Raw genomic sequence first — 21,226 nt, 5'->3', positions numbered from 1 at the left:
TTTTGGACAATGGTTTGTTAGTAGAAATGCTAATTTAAAAGGTAAAGCCTGTAGAAGAATTTTGTTAATCAGTGGCATTTTGAACTTTAAGTTACATCTAAGCCCCGAACAGGCTATTGCTATAAATGGACCCTTACCATATGATAATTAAACACCTGGATGAACATCTGCATATTTTACTTTACTTTTCAGAATAAAAATTAGCAGAAGAGTTAAAAAAGAAAATATGCTATGTCACATTTAAAACATTGGAATAAGATGAAAAAACCATTTATCACTCAAACTTTATTTGGTTTGAACATATACTGTAAAATAAAATTTAAGAAATGTATGACAATTATTTCCCTTTTTAAATAGCATCTATATTTAACTTATCACTTGAAACAGCATTTTCTACATGCCCAAAATTTGGGATTTATCTGTTTCTAGTAATTCCTGTGGTTGAGTATTTTAAAGCTTATAATATTGGTGCCTACTACTTTTGCTTCATGGAATTTTGTTTTGTTTTGTTTGCTAATTTTGTTTGGAGCAATGCAAGATTTGGTTTCAGTATTCTAAAAGAAAAATTATATGTTATTTGGTCTGAAGATAGGCTATGTAAACTGCAGGTTAGTATGGAAAAGTAGGATTTCCCTAAAACTATTATTTCAAATCTAGGGAAGCCTACCATAATGAGAAGAAAGCGGGGCCAACACCCAGGTCACTGTGAAGTACGAAATATGCAATAGAAAAGTTGTTTATTTGATACAGGCTGTTAATTGGAAATGGAAAAATTCTTACTTTGGTAAAAAGATATTCCACTCTTTTGGAACTGATAGAAGAGGAGGGAAACAGAAACCATCAGTTATTGTTTCAGCTATACCCAGAGTGCCATCTGTACCATAAACTATAGCTCAACTGTTGAAAATCATAACCTCTATTAAATCTCTAACAGCTGTGTTTCCCAGGGTCTGCATTTTATTTTTTTTAAATAGGCAAGCATCATTTTTTTACATCTTTAAATGACACACTTCAATATTCCACACTTTTTTCCATTTATTAACTATAAAGCATGGCTCAAAGAACAAATAAGACCCTTTTAAAACTGAAAGTTAAACAAGATTTATTGTGGATACATTATCACACAGTGGGCTCTCTGAATGAGCATTAGTCCTTGGGACAATCTATATGATAGAAAAAATATTTTAGATAGAATGAATGTAAATTTTTACATTTCCAAATAAAGCAAATATTAATTTTATGCTTAACAAATTCATTTGTCCTTTTATGGCAATTAAACTTAAATGTGAAGCACTGATATTTTTGTGATATTTTCCTAATGCTGTGATGGAGTCTACAGAAAGAGCCAATATGAAAACACAGATCAAGCTTTGGACTTCTTAATTTCCAAGTCCAGTTGCAATTCCCATAAATTTACCTTCTCAAAAGGCTGTGAATTTTGTTTTATGGTTCTTACTGCCCCTTCTCCCCAGAAAAGTGACTTTGGTAATAAATGGATTTTGAGGTAAAAAAGTGAAAATGGAGAACCAAGAATAAAATTCCATTTTCTTCTTAGGTCATGTTCTGTGTATATCTAATGCTTTAGAGCAAAGTGAATGCTTTTACAAGGTGAATAGAGAAAAAAATACAGCCTCCTCTTTAAGGGGAAAAGGAAGGGAGGCAGGAAGAGAACTATTTATAAAAACTGGATATTGTGGCATAATAACCAGAAGATGTAAAGCAATATTGTTCTCAACCTGCTTCACGTACTGAAATCTGTTGTTCACATAGCTGGTCATTATATTTGAAAAATCTAACACATCTTACCTTATCCTCTTGGGTATATCGTTAATTTTAAAAGATTTTTAAAGTTTATTTAATTTGTCTTTGACTATGAATGTAGCTTCAATTTAATCTGGTTAGTTTCTGTAAATTATGTTTCAAATAAGGATTTAAAGATGAAGAGACACTGCATAAGCAGCCAGCATCACACACTTTAAAAGAAATATTTCTATGGCTGCCTCTGCCATCACTACAGTATTTATACGCCCACCAACTCAATCACTTACATTTACTATGTGCTGGTCAGTTTCTACTTCGAATGTTAGGTGCACTAATTCCTACAGGATCATCCCAACACTGTTGTAAGCCTTCCTACATCCCTCTTTTTCTTAAAAAGCAGAGTTGAGATTCTCTCTCCCTGGCTTTCTTCTATGCTAACATTACCTCTGATTGGGAAAGCTGAGCAAAACAAAAGTGGAAAGACTCTCCAAGGAAAGTCCCTTGGTTCTTTTTCAGATATGGGAGAAGCATTCCCTTTTCATGCTTGTTCTCTCAGATGCTTTAGCAGATTAAGATAGGACAGGAGCAGTTTTAATTCTGAGCCCCAAAAACAGAGAGTAACACATTAGCAGTGTTCTATCTCCAGTCTGACCATCCTCACATTCCTACTCCGTATTGGTTCCAAAATCAGATTAACTCTTAAAGATACAATTACTATTTTTTAATGATAAACTTGAGGAAGGGTGTGTGTGTGTGTGTGTGTGTGTGTGTATGTGTGTGTGTGTGGTGGGGGATAAGGAAGTATGTAAAGAAATAGGTGTGTAAGTGTACCATTAGGGCAGGTTAAGGTGTAGCCAAACCCAACTTCTTGTTTCTGTTTATAATTTCTAATTCTAGCCTAAAGGACAGTTTTAACAGTAAAAGAGAACATAAACACTCAACTCCACAGATAGGAGTTTAAAGAAGAAACTTGGTAAGTTTTTCTATACAGACAATGGGATGCCCTAGGCCCCAGAGAGTCTACACACACTCTCTGTCTCTCTCTCTGTCAAGGAATGTCCACAGAGCTTTATAGGTGGAAGAAGCCTTGGAGGCCATCTGATCCAAATGCCTCACCTTACAAAAGAAACTGATGTACACAGTGTGACTTGGCTCAGAGACAGAGTTACTCAGAGGCAGAGCCAGAGCCCCCTGCATTCTTGGGCTACAGCCTTTGCTTTCTCCTTAAATTAGTGCAAGGAAGAGATGAGGGCAGAAGCCCCAGAAGAAGTCTTGGCACTGGAGGTGTTAATTTGGATATAAAATCCATTAAAAAAAAAGCAGAAAGGTTCAAAGTTCTTGTTAATAAATATAAGCAGTAACAAGGCAAGGGGAAAGGAGGGAGGTGAAAACCAGTAGAGTTCAACCAGGCTATTACAATGGAAGGGAGGTGATAAAAGGAAGACAAAACAAATAATAACTGTACTTAAAGGTCGTCCGGTGGCAAAGCCCACTCTGCTTAGAAGCTGAGTGGCTCCCCAGAAAGAATGTATGCTCTGTGTCAAAGACATTCAGGTCTGAACCACAACTTGACAACTGACCTCTTCTCAGCATCTTCCCACTAAGCATTCTACACTCCCCATACCTCCCCAGCTACTAGGTTCCCTTTCAAAACTCAGTGACTCAAAGCCTTTAAAACAACCTTCTCAAAAACTGCATAGGAAGTAACTAATGAAGGTTATAAGTTCCTGGTGATACTTACACCTTGCTTTACTTTCCTTCACACAATGCATTGCTACGTGACATTAAATTACATATTAACTACTTATTTGTCTATTGTCTCCGACACCTTGAGGGTCAGTTTTGCAACCAACTTTATTCCTAGCACCTGGCAAAGTATCTCGCTATAGTTAGTAGGTGTGTCACTGGGACAAGAAGGGTGTTGGATAAATGTACAAACAAATAAATTACAACCTAGAAGCTCCTTACTTTTTAAGAAAAGAGTATTTCTGAATACTATGGGCTAGGAAGGGCCTCTTCGTCGAGATTCTGTTTAGTAGCCTAAAACAAATCTCTGCCACTATCTGAAGTAACCACATAGAACTGACTACAAACACAAAAACCAGGAAACAAACCAGGCTCAGATGAAGTCAACACAGTGAAATCTACTTTGTACTATACACTACTTGTTGTGTAGGTAGACTAAATCAGATGCTTCTCTGCTCTCTGCCTACCTCCACCTGCCTGCCTCACGTTAACTTCCTCCCCCAAATAATGAGAATAAAGGTGGTGAAAGAGTACTAGGTGAATAGCTGTGGGGCATGGAATGGATGGGAAGCAAAATATGGATGAGCAGAGTGTAGTGGTTTTTGTCCTTAGGGAAGGGTAGGTTCCTCTGTTTTCCCTAATCTCTGTGCCTCAGCTGAAGGCCTACAAGATGCAGGGATTGGGCCCAAACAGCTTGTCCTTGCCATAACTAGAAACCAGCAGATTACCTTTTACGAAGCATACACTTTGATTCTGAAGTTTCTGTGGGGAGTTCAGTGAATCTGCCAGGTTTCACAGAAAAGGAGTGATTTTTCTGTATTTCAGTTAGCTAATTCCAATGTCAACCTTTGAAGCCAGCCTAGGGCTTATAACTCTTCTTCAGCAGCAAACATTGACTGAGTTATCTTTCAGGCACTGTGCTAAGCACAAGGCAGGACAACAGGCCCAGCAACTAAGTTCTCCACACACCATACCATGTCACTAACCTAGGTATACCTACTAACACTCACAGGCCCCATGTTGGTGACAGTGACTTAAGATCACCAGCAGCTCTTGCACAATGCTCCTGTCCCTGTTCTTTTTTTAATAGACTGATAAAGCAACATAGGTAAGACAGGTCAGCTGTACATAAAAATTAAGTGAAGGTAAACAATGTGGGACTGTTAAAGAAGAAACAAAACCAACCAGAACAGAGTCAATCTTTAAGCTTGCTTGTGTACTTACCAATGATACTAAATTGGCATGGACAAATAGTGTTATCTCAATGGTAAGACTAAAGAGTAGGAATAATGGTTCATAAATCCAAGTTCCCCTCTTCTTCTTGTCTCTACCATCTATTCCCTGGGTAAGCCTCCTGTAGCCTTGGCTTCCACAAACCTAAAAAAAGGAAACATTCATCCACCATAAGCATCTCTCAATACTGGGGAAGGATAGAATAATGAGCAGTAACCAGTAAGGGTACTCTGATTAACTGGAACTAAAGACTATATAAAAATATAAGCTACTGGTCATATCATTACAGAAAAATTAACTAAAGAAAATGGGAGGACTGTGAGGGGGAAAAGTCCACTCTTAAGCACAGAGAAAAGATTAACAGAACTGTAGTATTTGAGCCTGTGAGAGCTCCAAATCATTGCACCAAGAACAGCCTCAAAGATGAGGTCAGCCCTTCAAGATGGGCAGCTCAGACAGAAGCAAATCTGCCAGATTTACTGTATCTCCTGGCCCACCAGTCTTGGAACAAAAGTTTAAAGGTGAACTAAGTTTTTGTGTCTCTTTTTAAAATTCTTTTTTTTAATAAAATTCTTTTTTAAGTGAACCAAAACAAAAAACAAATCTCTGAGCAGAAATCATAAAAGCAATGTGAAACATTCATCACATTTGGGCTGACAAGACTTAAGTGACTGCTACTGTTATATGTGAAGAAAAGGAAGGTGCTGCTTGGCCTAGAAGCTTGAGAAGAGCAGAGAAAGTTCTTTCTTGCTAAAGACAAAGGGCCATGTAGTGAGATGCTATCCAAATCCCTTAGCCTTAGTTTGTTAGTCTGTTAACTGGAAATGGCAGAGGACGTAAATCACTCTGTGGAATTTTGAGAGAAGTAATCCTTTGGGGCTAAAGGGAAAATTATTCTTTAAAAATAATATTGATTCATTTATTATCAAGATAGTTAAACACTCATGTTATTAAAAGAAATACATTATGTTTGAGGTTGCATATTATCCTTTAGGCTTTCATGGAACTAGATAAATGGGGCAGACAGATCTTTTAGATAAAGGTGTGAATAATTCTGTCAAGTGATCTGGGGTTCCCACTCAATTCCCCTAAAATTATGCCTCACAAGATTCTTCTTACAATCCCATAAAATTCATTGGGCTGGGTAAAGATGCAAAGAATCACAAGCAAAGTTAAGATTCTCTGGCTGGACTTTCCCCATCTTGACTTTATTTAAATTTGTCTTCAAATGAATTCCTCATTTCACTAAAGGGTTGTCCCTCCTCAGAAGTGACAGGAACAAGAGGAACAAAACTTTACTTTTTCTTCTGTTCTAATAATAAGAGCAAATTCTGAGAACTTTAGGTATCATTCAGCCCAAGAAAGAGTTCTGCTCCCCTAAGAAATGGTTCTTCTCATCTCTCAATCATTTGGTCATCAAGTACATACTGAATTCAAACCCATGTGGGGGATACAGAGATACTAAATCCTTCACGGAGCTTAGAGTTAGTTCAAGAGCAAAATTAATATCCCAAAACAAATTAGAAAGTGGTATAAAACAATATAAAGTATTTGTGTCACAAAACTATAAGGGCTTTGGGGACTCAGAAAGGGGGCATCAGCCAGACAAGTTAGGGAACAAACATTCAAAGAAAAGATGGGACCTGAAATGTAAATGGAAGCTATTGAATGGAGTATTCCAAAAAGGATGGCAGATTTATTCCTTGGAAGTCTACTATGGAAATGGAATCTGAGGTTAAAAAAAAAAAAAAAAAAGGCTTGAACCAGGATCCAAGCATCCAAACTACGGTTTTTAAATCCAGTATATGGCCTTCAGAACAACCTGGACTTATGTAGAGAGGAAATCATCTCTTTAAAATGAAGATTAAATATGACAATAAAGCAATTGGCACAGTGCAGGACCCATAGTAGACATTCAGTGAATGGTACCTATGATTTTTCTAGTTAAGCCAGTCTGCCCACAGGATGGTGCTCCATCATCATCTGAGCTATAAATAGGGTTCCACCAGGTTAAGGCACAAGGGGTTGCCTTAGTACCAAAGAGTGGTGCTTTGTAGGATGCAGTCTGGAAGAGCTCATGTTCTCTTATACCCAGACATAAAGTGAAGTAAAGGATTAAGCCTTTTGGAGAGAATCCATGTATCTAGTGCCTAACCTCAGCTACTCTGAAAAGTGAGGTTATCTTTTATTCTGATTTCCCTGCTAGAAGGGAATCCCTCTTATGAGAAACCCACATGAGCTTTCCAAAGGGTGTTTAGTCACCTGAAATAAGAAACAAGTTGCTGAGTAGTTAAACGACCAAAGAGCAAAAGGCTTATTAAAAAAAACTAGCCTGGAATCTCCCTGTTTTACTTCAAAAGTCCCACCATGCCTGGGAGGCACACAAATAAAACAAATGGGTAAGACAAATCTTAACATTGGCTGAAGAGCTTATATCACATCCTAGCCACAGACAATAAAGAATCCTAGTCTAAGTACTAAGAGTCTAAGTACTTCTTCATAGGTGTTAATTTTTTTAGTTTTAGTGTACTTTCAAATTTAGCATAACATTTTAAGTGTCAGACACTGAAAAGATTTATTTCTTTACTTTTATAGCATACTTATATAACCTTGAATGACAGTACTTGACATATAAAGAACCAAAAATAAATCTGAATCCCATGAAATTCCAATTAAGGTCCCATGTAGTTATGAAGCATTGGGACCTAAAATCTCTTCTGATGAAACAAAATACACATTTTTAACATATGAATTGGTAGACAAGGCTATACAAAAAAGGGAGGAAAGGAGTTTAAAGGTTTGTGGGGGGTTTATTCTGTGGAACTGAGATTTGAGCATTATCAAAGGCTTTGTAAACCTTAGAGATCAAATTGTATAGCTTTCCCCATGTTGCAGCTGAGGTGAGAGGCAGATAAGGCAAAGTCATAGAGCTAAGTCGGTAGCATATTTTGGTCCAGCATTCCCTGTCCATTAGATACACAGCTCTTCTGAAAGTGGCTTTTCTGTTGTTTGAAAATTGGGGTTTGCTTTTTTTCTTTGTTTTCAGCTGTGAATGAGTGAACTTTAAAAGTGAAGAATAGTGAAATCAGTATTTGCAAAAACACTTTTTCAACTACTGCAAATCTGAATTAGTTTGACCTTTCTTGAAATTCAAATCACAAGGTCAGATATAGTCAGGGCAGAAATGGATGGGTATTCATATAGCACATATACAAGGTATACAACAGCCTTTTCTTTAATTCTGCCACAAACAGATTTCTCACAGGGATAAACATAACTAAATGGATGAAACTTGCTGAGGAACAAAATCAGCAGCAGACCCAAAGCCAAGGGAAGCAGAGTGTAGGGCCACTGCTTTCACCTCTAGCAGGTCTGCTGCTAACCACTGTAGCATCTTGATTGAATTGCCCCTTACTACATAAGGTTAATATTCTCTAGAACACATTCATCTGAAAAGAACCCAACTTAGAGAAGAGAAAATAAGATCAAACTCTGTGTTCATGCATTCTGTCTTCTCAATACTTGGGAATGGCAGAAAAGGAAAATCTAACCCAAATGCTTGGAACTGTCAGGGAAAATTAAACAAGGCTTAGATGACCAAAATAATTTTAATTTTTACAGTGCACACAAGGGGATGCAAAACACAGACCACACAAAAAAATGGTCATATACATTCCAAGGAATTCTAGATTAAAATGTTCCCACCTGTCTGTAATTAAACTTTACATATGGCCCATGCTATATAGCTCTCTAAAACATCATGGAGAAGACAGAAATCAGTCATCCTCACGAACTAGGAAAAGTGGGTAAGGGTAGATGGAGGATGTTCACTGTGGTTCCTGATCTGATTGTTTGCTCAGCAGGAAGCCAAGCCAAGCATCAGCCTTCATCCTCCAATAGCCCTGACCTGTGACTACTATTCAGTGCTATCAAATGTTCGTAGTCGCTTTGTCCCTTATTTACTGATTTACTATAGCTAAAATGGAAGGGGTGGGGGTGGAATTCTCTAGGGATCAAAATGTTTCACATTTTACTCTTGTGGCTCCTATTTAAAAGCCTGTTTCTCATGGCAAACTGTGTGACTCAGTAGTCACAATAAAATATAAGCCTCTGTTGTTGTGGTTTCTAAATTTCTGAAGTTTTAATTTCCCACTAACAAGTTAGGAAGCGTTTGGTTTCCCCAGCATACCATGTTAGCCGCTGCTTCTGTAAAGGCAGCCAGACTACACGGAGGTGAAAACCAGCGAACTCATCTATTCTGGCACGTGACTGCTCTCTGCTTTGGCCTTTTATGTTAAATCTGACAAACTGAACACCAGTGAATTAACGTATGAAAGCCAAATAAAAGAGGAAAGCCTTTTTTTTTTCTTAAAGACTTACAGGAACTAGGGGCTTAAAAAATTTTTTTTTTTTTGGCTCAGAATAAGATTTGGAAAAGGATATACTCTTTGTAACCTTTTAAAGGAGAGAAAATTCAAGAAAGAAAAGTAACCTACCAAAGAAAAAGTGTTTAGAGAAAGGAATTATACTAATCCTCCAAAATACCTATTCGTAATATCTGAATGAAAATAACCTGTGATCTGGGAAGAGAAAAAAAAGGGACTAATGGAGATTAAAAACAAAGAAAATTCTGCAGCTACACCAGAATGCTCTTCTAAAGAATCCATGCCTGTTTACCTCAATCCACTAAGACACAAAAGAAACATCCAAATATAGATGAATTTTGAACAATAGGAGAAATGCAAATAAATATCCTTAGTAAGATAAAGCACATGCACCCACACTTTTACGGGTATATAGTATTATGCCCTTGAAGTCTGCCTGAGAAAAGGCTGCCTGTTAAAAATATTTTCCGAGAACTTTAAGTTCCTTGAAATGTTCAACGGAAATGGTATTTATGACAAACCCACCTCCTCTGGGGAACATGAGATGTTTTTACTGGCAAAGTCACAATTTTTAAAACCATCCAAAAATATTTATGAATTTATGCCAAATGACTAAACTTGCTTTATTATTACAGTGATTAGGAGAATATTTGTTACTGTCTCATCATCAAGGCTCAAAGTTATCCTGAGCCTACACAGAAATACTGTGACAAAACAGAGGACTGTAAGCGGCAGTGATTTTCTGGGCCTTTGACAGACAGAATATTACAACACAATTACTGCCAGGAGAGGCTGGTACGTAAGATATATGAGATAGGGCTATGGGTGTATGTCATGGTGGTGAGAAACAGGATTTGGAGTAAAAACTGTATTGGCATTCTGGTTCTGCCAATTAACCAGCAGAACCTTTGGCAAATTATCTAACTTCTAAGCCTCAGTTGCTTTTTTTGTGAAATGAGGACAATAATACTTGCCTCCAATGACTGTTTCCAGGACTAGCATGGTATATGGCATATAATAATTGTTCAATAAACGGTAACTTATTCATTGACTGTAGAGGGGAAGGAACTACTTATGTGTCTACTGCTTATAGTTACAACCTTAATCCTTAACATAGTACTCAGTTCAAAAGTAGAATAGGTATTTGTTCAAATATTTACTGAATACCAATTAAGTACCCAGTACTGTTCCTGAACTAAAAATATAGTATTGAATAAAACTGACAGTAACTGACCCGTTATTGAATAAAACACACACACACACACCCCTACCCACTTGCATTAAGTTTATATTCTAGTAGGAGAGACAGTCAATGATCAAATAAGTAAAATACAGTATACCAGATGGTACTAGATGAGATGAGGGAGATGAGTGGCTCCCTGGGGAGGTAACCAGTACAAAAAACACAGGCCCTGTTGTGTTCAGGGAACAAGGAAGGTGGTGTGAGGAAAGACAGGAGGAGTCAAGGAGCCAAGTGGGGGGGGGTGGGGAGAGTTGAGGAATGAACAATTGAACACTGAAAACATGGGATGGGAGAAAGAGGAAACTCTTTTAAGGTCAGTGCTCTTGGGTGTCTAGCATGTAGTCTGGTTTAAGTGAGAAGAACACATGCTTTGCAGTTAGTGCTCTTTGGTAATTCTTTAACCTGTCTATATTCTAGTTTTTTGGTTTGTACCCTCATCTGTAAAATGGAAATAATACTTCATAACATTGTTATAAGGATTAAGATCAAGTGGCAAAGAGTAGACCTTCAATATGCTTGTCTGTTTCTATAAGCTAAATCCTGCACTGGATAGTAGGAATTGGAATCTTCCAGTTTCCAGTTCCAGGGTTACCATAACAATGGCCTTGCATGTTATGCAATCTGCCTGGGCCTCAGTTTCTCAACTAAGAAAAGACAGATGCTACACACAGACATTTTAAAGACAGATATACAATAATCAAGGCGATGTTATTAAAATTACAATCAAATATTATTATTACAATTTATCTTAAAATTACCTTTATATGAAATTTCTTTTATTTTAAAAGCTTTAAAACAGTAAAAGTATATGACTGTCTATATTATTTGATTTAAAAAAGCCTACAAATTTTAATTTCTTTAGCATGAAGTTGTAAAGATTTTATTTAGCAGTCATGCTGATTTTTATTCCTTTTTCCAACCCCTGCTTAAGAATTCTGATGTAATGGAAAGCTCTCCAAGAAAATGTTTAACTGCAAAAATCAAGGTGACAGACGAACAGTTACAGAATGCTACTTCTTGTATAAAGAAGAATACGAATCTTTATTTGTATTTGCTTGTTTACTCATATAAAGACATTCTAGAAGTACCTATAAGAGAAAATATGTACAGTGGTTATAGGTTGGGAAAGGGGTATGGGTAGATGAAGGATGAGGTGGGAGAAAGACAGTTTACCTTTTAATATACATACTTTTAAATACGTATTATATATTTAAGAATGCTAATCTGCAATCCAAAACTGAAGTTCATACTTGCTTAGAGTTAAAACTGAGCCAAATAATTACAAAGTTAATTATATAACAATATGAAAACCTCAAACGACTTGTTTCTCAGACAATTTGGGTGTTCTTCAACCTGTTACTTTATATTTTTTTCCAGATTGCTCAACAAAAAATATTATAAAACATCCTCAGTAGTCTTCTCCACATTTTTCACTAGGGAAACCATACCTGGCAGGAAGCAGCATATCCAGAAAAAGACTGTTCCCTCCAGGTCTGCACCAAATCAGTCAGCCCACACTGCCTCTGAGTACCCAAGTAGACAAGTCTAAGAGTATCTGATCCCAGCAAAGAAAGTGTATGTTTAAACTCAAGGAATGAAGAACAGGCGTACGATGAGCAGAACATTAGAGAGGCTTTGGGAAGGTGAGCTACTAGCATCCATTGGGATATACTGGCATTTCACTGAATAATGAACATTCACATTATTCTTTTCCATGAAGGGAGAAGAGCTGTGGTCTGTAAACCAAAGAGAAATGGAAAATACTGGCTAATCCCAAATACATCTGAGCAGCAGATAATGAAAAGGAGTATGAATATCAGAGACAACAGGGATCTAATAGAAGCTTTCAAAAAAATTACCTATGCCTTAAAATGGTCGTTCTCCACTAAAGATGATTTTTGTCCCCAGGTTTTTTGCAATGTTGAGAGACATCTTTTGGTTGTGACAACTGAGTTGGGGGTTACTGGCTTATTCCAGCATTCAGTAGGTAGAGGCCAGGGATGTTGTTGAACATCCTACAAAGCACAGAACAGGCCCCATAACAAAGAATTATTCAGCCCAAAATGTCAGCGGTGTCAAGGCTGAGAAACCCTGGCCTAAAATGACAATCATTGTGGCTAACTATGTGTGTGGCTAAAAAGATCCATTAATGGCCTGAAAGTAGATCACGGTAAACAGATTAGGTAATCATATCTTTCATTCTAGTATGTATTCTGATTCTCTCTCCTAGGCGACTCCTACTTTAGGCCAGTCCACTGTGCCTGAGGTGCTCTTCTATTTTGCCTCACCATCACAGTTTCCTACTTCTAATAGTAACTGATATGTATTGTGACAGGTAGTATGCTAGGGGCTTTTATATGGATTTTTTTAAAGATTTTATTTATTTATATGACAGAGAGAGACACAGTGAAAGAGGGAACACAAGCAGGGGGGAATGAGAGAGGGAGGGGGAGAAGCAGGCTCCTCGAGGAGCAGGGAGCCCGATGCGGGGCTCGATCCCAGGACCCCGGGATCATGACCTGAGCTGAAGGCAGGTGCTTAACGACTGAGCCACCCAGGTGCCCTATATGGATTGTTTTACTTAATCCTCAGAACAACACTATTATGAGGGAGTCTCCAGTATTATCCCCATTCTACAGATGAAGAAAGTGAGACTCGTAGAAGTTAAATTGCTTGCTCAGTCATACTAGATAGAAGCAGGAAAGCCAAGATTCAACTCTGGCTTGAAAATTGAACCCCAGAATCTGAATTTTTCCCCCAGCACTACCCTACCTCCCTTCTATTGCCTCTTTTCCATTGGTGCTGCATCGCTGGCAAGTATACTTGCTCCCTGTCAGGTATCCTGCCTGTCCCTTGCCACTCAGCTACATGCAATGTTTACTGCCATCTACTGCTAGGGCAGTAGGGAGGACATGAGCTCTATCCTATAGAAGGCTACCTTGGGGCAAAAGGATAAGATACAGAAGACAAATCAGAAGGAGTACAAAATCAACCACAGAAAGGGAGGAAGGAATGGAAAGAATGATAAAGTGTTAGGAACCTGGGGACAAGCCCAATATTATCACCACCATCACCAACTTAAACTTAAAGGCAGCTCTGTATGTAAGGCACCCTCAATAATACAGAAGCACACACATATCTGTGGCAACCCAAGGCATCACATGCTGGGTAGTTTTTTTGAATGCTTCTCTGTAGAGAAAGACAAGGCAGCAAGGGGAAGGTGTGGTTGGCCCAGGTAGGCCTTAAAAGATCAGGGAGATGTCCACCTAAAACTCAGTCAGCCAAGGACCTGAAGTCTCAATCTGATGAAAGATAGATAGGCTAGGGTTTTGTGTGTGTGTGTGTGTGTGTGTGTGTGTTTTGTTTTGTTTTTGGCATAGTAGCAATCGAAATGAAAAGTCTGAAAAAGAGAAAATGTTAAAATATTGATCTGAGGGATCTTTTTCAAATAATTAAGAACCTCATTCAGAGTATGTGAGGGGGTAAGAACACAAAAAGAAGAGTAAGGTTCTTCAGTGTAGTACTGTATTCACAGTAATTGGTTTTTTAAAAGCTCCTTCTTTATAGCAATAATCAAAGCAAGGCAAAAAAATCCATTTGAGTAGATATTTTTTAATATGAATAATTAAAATGGGGGATGGAGAGGCATAAGATTAGTGGTATTAAATGAACATCCATCATCCAATGGTTTCATCCAATGAAAGCTCCTTAACTGACAGTATGGCACTGAAGAAACAACACATAATTCAGGTTCTAAGTAATTATCCTAGTACAGATTTACATGTGCTGTTCTTATTGTCACCTCCATGTTCCCATTTCCTCTCCCAAGCCTAAACTGAGCATCTTTTCAAGTCTCCACCCGGCCCTTTGACTGGGTGTGGAGTCTTTTCTAGCCCAGATTCTATGGTCTCAAAATGAAAATATTCTCCTTGCAGCCTTACTTCCCAAGCTCTCTGCGTGTGAGCTCTCAAAGTGGCCTTTTTCTGATTCTGAAACCACACCTTTCAGCAATTTTTCTTTCTAGGAGACACTGGGTCTCACTCAGTTTCTTTGTTCTTTTTTCCTGTTTTTAAGAGTGAGATTTGCCCCAACCCCGTCCCTCTGTTCAATCTGAGGGTTTCACAGGCTCCTGTAAGGATACTGTTTTTCTGCTAAAAGCTTGCAAGCTCCTTATAATTAATAGGTCATTTGACTATTTGCATCTTATTATTTCACTTCCCCTAATCCCTGGGGATCCAAACAAAATTGTTCAGATAATGCAAAGTCCTGACTCACGGTGCCCCATTTTTACAATATATTCCTCTGACACCAGCTAAAACCTCCTCTGTCACTTCTTGCCCCAATTCTTGTTTCACAGTGAAGGAAAGTAGTAACTCAGCTTGCTGGGTCTGGACCCATTTATGGTGTCTCTAAATGATCTCAATGATGATGACAGGATCTTCAATAACAAGGACATAAAGCAGACACAGATGTACACTCATACTCAGCTAGCAGATGCCAAAAAAAGTGTTACTGTTCTTCTAGATCTTGCTGACCAAGTCAAATGAATTGAGCATTACATTATGACTATGGTATGCTGTAGCTGTAATTTTTAAAAAACCTTTGACTTGTGAGAGAAATAAAAGGAAGCAGCACACATTGAATAAAAAAGACTGGTCATAGCTATTTTTATGAGTGCTCCTAAAAATCAGACTAAACAGTGAAAAGTCCCATTGAAAAAGGGAGTAGAGCAAAGAAACATAAATTATAGGCCTGATTATCAAGAACCTATCTCAAGCTAAGGAAGCTTTCCAAAAAATTGCATATAATTTCTCTGCAAACTGCTTAGAGCTCTGTGGTTATTTAACTATGAATGAATGTAGCTGCTATCAATGCAATGCAACAATTAAAAGTATATATTAGATAAGAATTGCTAAAAGATATGGTGGAATATAATCATAACCACACTATGAAAGTCTAGCCATGAGAGCAGATACGAAAATGAATAAAACAGTGTGATGTATGTAGTTTCTGCTTTAGTGATTAACATTTAAGTCAGAAAGAAAACGTAATGTATTAAACTAGTTCTGGAAGAATAAAAGCAAATATAGAAGCTGAGGCCCATCAAAGCGAAGTTACACACTTAGGACTAGAATGAAAGGTGCAATATTTCATATATCTTAAGAAAAGACCAAACAGAATTTGGTATCATCACACTATGTGTTTGTTGATGGGAAACCATTATAAGTTATGACCAGAGCTATGCAAGTATACAGGTTTCCAGGTTTTGACAGAAAAAGGGAAACTGACAAATAACAAGCACAGTACCTTGCACATGGTAGGTGATCACTGTAACTGCTTCATAAAGATCTGAAATGAATTAAATGTCAGCTGATCTGCACAGCACTGTGGATGGATGCATTTTAAAAACAAGGCAATTCAGCGGTTTCCATGACCTTATTTCAAATTATGGTTTCAAACAAAACACAATATTTTATGGAGACAGTTTTGTCATTTAGGATTTTTCTAAGAACTGGGAGAGAGGTACTGAAGACAGAGGATCTTCTACCTATCCAAGGTAGGGAACAAACAACTAATTTTATTAATGATGGGAACACTGGAGCAGCGACTAGGTCAGTGAATCTGGATGAAGTAAAGGGTTCACTCACTGCAGAAGCTGACAACCCAAACTAGAGGCTTTTCCAGAGAAAGACATATTTGTGATTTATGCTTCAACTGTCTATCCTCGAGAGAAATTGTTCTCAAAGTGTGGTCCCTTTCAAGAGCTCTGCAAGTTCAAAGTTATTTTTATAATAACACTATCTTTTTCACTCTCATTCTCTTACAAGTGTACAAGTTTTCCAGAGGCTACATGACATGTTGTGATGTCATTGTTCTGACACCTGACAGAATGTGTGAAAAAGAATTGAGACCGGTTGTCCTCAGTTAAGCCAGACACTAGAATTTGCAGAAACAGGAAATGATGCAACTCTTCCCACTTAGTTTTTTGGTTTGAAAAAGTTATTTTTCATAAAACATGTTGGTATACAATGGCTTATTATTTTTAATGAATAAATACACAAACATTAAAAAAATCTTAGTCTGGATTTCTAATACAGTTAATATTGATAGATATAAATCATATAATCAAAAGCTTTTTAGAGTCATCAATAATTTTTAGAAGTATAAATGAGTCATGAGACCAAAAAGTTTGAGAACTACTGCCCTGGAATCTTTACTGAATTGCACTGGAACTATCTGCTCATTCTTTCCCAACAGCCTACAAATGCTTTGAGAACAGGAACGAACCCTCTCCTGTTCATTTCAGTATAGCCCCGGTACCAACTATAGTCCTTTGTTGTTTGCAAATTAAATGAACAAGTCTTGCCATATTCATAACATCAAAAACTTAAATTCAAGATCCATATAATAAATACAGTGGAGTACATGTCTCCTAAAAATGACAGATGAGAAGGTAAGCATTCTCTGAAGTTGTTCCCTACTTACGTATTGATTTCTACAGCTAACGGAAACAACACAATGCCATTAATGGCTTGTGGAATTGGTTTTATTGCTTGATAATCACCCTACATTTATTTATATGGGCCAGGTGTCAGAAAAACTGGAAAAGAATCTGGAAAAGTAGAAACATGTGGTCAGATTATAGATGAATATTTCCTTTCCAATTTCACTTGCTGTTGCTGATTAATGTTGCTTGTGTAATAAACATATTAGTCCAGTAGAGCTCTGGACTGTAAGGAAAAAATAAAAGAACTGTTCCTTTGTTTGCAGAGATGAAATAACCAAAGGAGAGTGAGGGGCTAGGGTGTGGACATTTATCACCAATCTCTCTTCTCAAACAAGCAAACACATGTAGTTCCAATGCAGGAATCTAAAGGAAGAAGAGATGTTGCAATAGTCTCAATTCTTTCTGAAGTCCAATAATGTACTTGGAATTCAGAGTATATGGGAAAACCATTTATACCTCATTTTCTTAAACATTTAAATCCATGCATATAGTAAATACTAGAGCATCTTCTTTTAAAAAAATGAATAAAATTATTCAGGACAATGCTACAGTATTTTCCACAGGAAGGTATATTTGTTCATTCCTTCATTCATTCCAAAAACATTTGATACCCTCCATATGTAAGGGGCTTTGTGGTAGACATATTTGTAGAAGAAACAAATGAATCAGACATGTGCCCGTTTTTTTTCTTTTTTTAATTTTATTATGTTATCTTAGTCACCATACATTACATCATTAGTTTTTGATGTAGTGTTCCATGATTCATTGTTTGCATATAACACCCAGTGCTCTGTGCAATACCTGCCCTCCTTAATACCCACCACCGGGCTAACCCATCCCCCTACTCCCTCCCCTCTAAAACCCTCATTTGTTTCTCAGAGTCCATAGTCTCTCATGGTCTGTCTCCCCCTCCGATTTCCCCCCCTTCATTTTTCCCTTCCTACTATCTTCTTCTCCTTTTTTTTTTTTTTTAACATGTAATGTATCATTTGTTTCAGAGGTACAGGTCTGTGATTCATCAGTCTTACAGAATTCACAGCGCTCACCATAGCACATACCCTCCCCAGTGTCCATCACCCAGCCACCCCATCCCTCCTACCCCCCACCACTCCAGCAACCCTCAGTTTTTTTCCTGAGGTTAAGAGTCTCTTATGGTTTGTCTTCCTCTCTGGTTTCATCTTGTTTCATTTTTTCCTCCCTTCCCCTATGATCCTCTGTTTTGTTTCTCATATTCCTCATACCAGTGAGATCATATGATAATTGTCTTTCTCTGATTGACTTATTTCGCTTAGCATAATACCCTCCAGTTCCATCCACGTCGTTGCAAATGGCAAGATTTCAGTTTTTTGATGGCTGCATAATATTCCATTATATATATATACCACTCTTCTTTATCCATTCATCTGTTGATGGACATCTTGGCTCTTTCCATAGTTTGGCTATTGTGGACATTGCTGCTGTAAACATTGGGGTGCACGTACCCCTTTGGATCACTACATTTGTATCTTTGGGGTAAATACCCAGTAGTGCAATTGCTGGGTTGTGGGGTAACTCTATTTTCAACTTTTTGAGGAACCTCCATACTGTTCCAGAGTGGCTATGTGCCCGATTCTTTTTTTTTTTTTTTAAGATTTTTATTTATTTATTTGACAGAGAGAGACACAGCAAGAGAGGGAACATAAGCAGGGGGAATAGGAGAGGGAGAAGCAGGCTTCCTGGAGAGCAGGGAGCCCAATACAGGGCTCGATCCCAGGACTCTGGGATGATGACCTGAGCTGAAGGCAGAGCTTAATGACTGAGCCATCCAGGCGCCACCCCCCCTTTTTTTAAAGATTTTATTTATTATGTGCCCAATTCTTAAGAAGCTTATATTTTAGTAGGGTACATTGTAATGCACATAAATAAGACAAAATCAAAAGTGGTGAAAATTATAAATTATTATGGGTATGACTGGCTTAGAACATTTAGACAAACCATCTGTTTCATATGTATTATATGATCAATATTAGTAACAGTGTCTCACACAGAGGAGATAAAATATAGTCACACATGTGTGCTGACATATGTGTATGTAAATAAAAACTAAAAAGACCTTCTGAATGTATAATTTGTAATAAAGAACCAGCCTTATGGTTAGTACCAAAGAACATTCAAGATGACAGATGTGATATTTTTGGAAAAACAAGGAACTGGTATTGCACATAATAATAGTGATAAACCACAGTAAATTCTAACAGTTCTAAGCCATAATAGAAAACCTAAAGAAAAGCTGTAATAAGACACTGCTTTAAGCTAGTTTGGATTTAACTACCTCAATTTGTGTCCATAAAACCAGCTTCTACAACCTGTTTTTAAGTGGACAGGATTCAGTGAATATTCCTATAATATTGTGCTATCAGTACTTGAACATGAATATAAGTGCTACAAGACAGTAGTCTTCAGACTGGGGTACACTACCCTGAGGGTACACAAAGACTTTCCAGAAAAAGTGCTTGTGCTTTCAGTTCTGCAACAATCCTTTCAAAACAGTCTTGTAACTTAAAATTTTACCAAATGCATCTTCTGGTCTGGAAACTTCTCTGGAGCACAGCACAGACAAAGGGACAACTACAGAAAGACTGACTCCTGTAAGGGTCCCCAAGAGAGCAGGGCAGAAACAGCTTCAGAACCAGTGGAGGAAGCAGTGCTTGTTTCTTCATCTGGGAACAACTCAGGGCAAGCTGCTGTGCCTCATCTCTTTTAGGAGTGAAATGGTTGCCAAAGAGATACGTATTTACACATTTACTTAAGTTGAAAAATGAAGTCAGACTATTCCTGAATGTCTGATTTAGGTGACTGGTTTGCCAATGGTGACTTTTTTAGATTATATGGCAAATGTTAATTATATCTTCTGCAGTTATTTAAACCTTGAGTATGAATTTGTAGATGGCAGCTTTAAAATGTGTGAAGAGATACTTAGTTTTTAAAAATCCTTTTAGAACTATCAGAAAGATGAATTAAGAGAACAGTCCCATTTTACAATAGCAGCAAAACAAAGTACTTAGAAATAAATTTAACCAAGAAGGTAAAAGATCTGTACAGTGAAAACTGTGAAACACTGATTAAATAAACTGAAGAAGACATAGAAATAAATAAATGGAAAGAAATTCCATGTTCACAGACTGGAAGAATTAATAATACTTTCCAAAGCAATCTACAGATTCAAGGTAATCTCTATCAAGATCCCTATGGCATTTTTCACAGAAATACAAAAAAAACAATCCTAAAATATATATGTAAGCACAAAAGACCCTGAATAGCCAAAGCAATCTTGAGAAAGAAGAACAAGGCTGGGGGTATCATGATCCCTGATTTCAAACTATATCACAAAGCTACAGCAATCAAAACAGTATGGTATTTGCATAAAAAGCAGACACAGAGATCAATAGAACAGAAAAGAGAGGCCAGAAAAAAAAAATCCTAATATGGCCAATTAATTTTCAACAAAGGAGCCAAGAGTATGCAGTAGGGAAAGGATCTCTTCAATAAATGGTTCTGAAAAAACTGGATATTCACATATAAAAGATTAAACTGGACCACTATCTTACATTACACACAAAAATCAATTGGAAATGGATTAAAGATTTGGATGTAACACCTGAAACTATAAAACTCCTAGAAGAAAACATAGTGGGTAATCTCCTCGCTATTGGTCTTAGCAGTTTTTTTAATTTTATGCCAAAAGTGAAGGAGATGAAAGACCTGTATTCCAAAACTATAAAAGATTGATTGAAAAAATAGAAGATGACACAAAAAATGGAGATATTCCATGCTTATGGATTGGAAGAACCAATATTGTTAAAAAGTCTGTACTATCATCCAATGCAATCTACAGATTTAATGCAATCCCTATCAAAATACCAACATTTTTTCACAGAACTAGAATAAATAATACGACAATTTGTATGGAGCCACAAAAGACCCTGAATAGCCAAAGCAATCTTGAGAAATAACAGAGCTGGAAGTGTCACAATCCCAGATTCCAAGATCTACTACAAAGCTGTAGTAATCAAAACAGCATGGCATGGGCACAAAAAACAGACACACAGATCAGTGGAACAGAATAGGCCAAGGAATAAACCCATACTTATCTGGTCAATTAATCTATGACAAAGGAGGCAAGAATACACAATGGAGAAAAGACAGTGTCTTCAATAAATGGTGCTGGGAAAACTGGACAGCTTATGCAAAAGAATAAAACTGGACCATTCTCTTATACCATACACAAAAATGATCAAAATGGATTAAAGACCTAAATGTGAGACACGAAACCATAAAACCCTAGAAGAAAACATGGGCAGTAATTTCTTT

General features: G+C 37.3%; 2 protein-coding genes across 7 annotated transcripts in view; one reads left to right on the top strand and one right to left on the bottom strand.

The window, feature by feature from the left end:
- Positions 1 to 21,226, bottom strand: part of CMSS1 (cms1 ribosomal small subunit homolog) — a 374,963-nt gene that overhangs the window by 316,875 nt on the left and 36,862 nt on the right. The window contains exon 2 of one of the 5 annotated variants that reach the window (XM_032406417.1): positions 4,732 to 4,884. The exons of 3 other annotated variants lie outside the window; for them this stretch is intronic. The gene's annotated coding sequence lies outside the window, so the exon portion shown is untranslated. Of the gene's footprint in view, positions 1 to 4,731; positions 12,761 to 21,226 lie in introns of those variants that run through there. One more of the 5 variants, XM_032406413.1, reaches the window with a different exon arrangement.
- Positions 1 to 21,226, top strand: part of FILIP1L (filamin A interacting protein 1 like) — a 111,033-nt gene that overhangs the window by 59,803 nt on the left and 30,004 nt on the right. The window lies entirely within an intron of this gene.

The sequence above is a fragment of the Phoca vitulina genome, unplaced genomic scaffold (genome assembly GCF_004348235.1).
Source record: "Phoca vitulina isolate PV1807 unplaced genomic scaffold, GSC_HSeal_1.0 scaffold8, whole genome shotgun sequence".
In the NCBI taxonomy this organism is placed as follows: Eukaryota; Metazoa; Chordata; class Mammalia; order Carnivora; family Phocidae; genus Phoca; species Phoca vitulina.
This window is presented reverse-complemented; position numbering and strand designations above follow the sequence as displayed.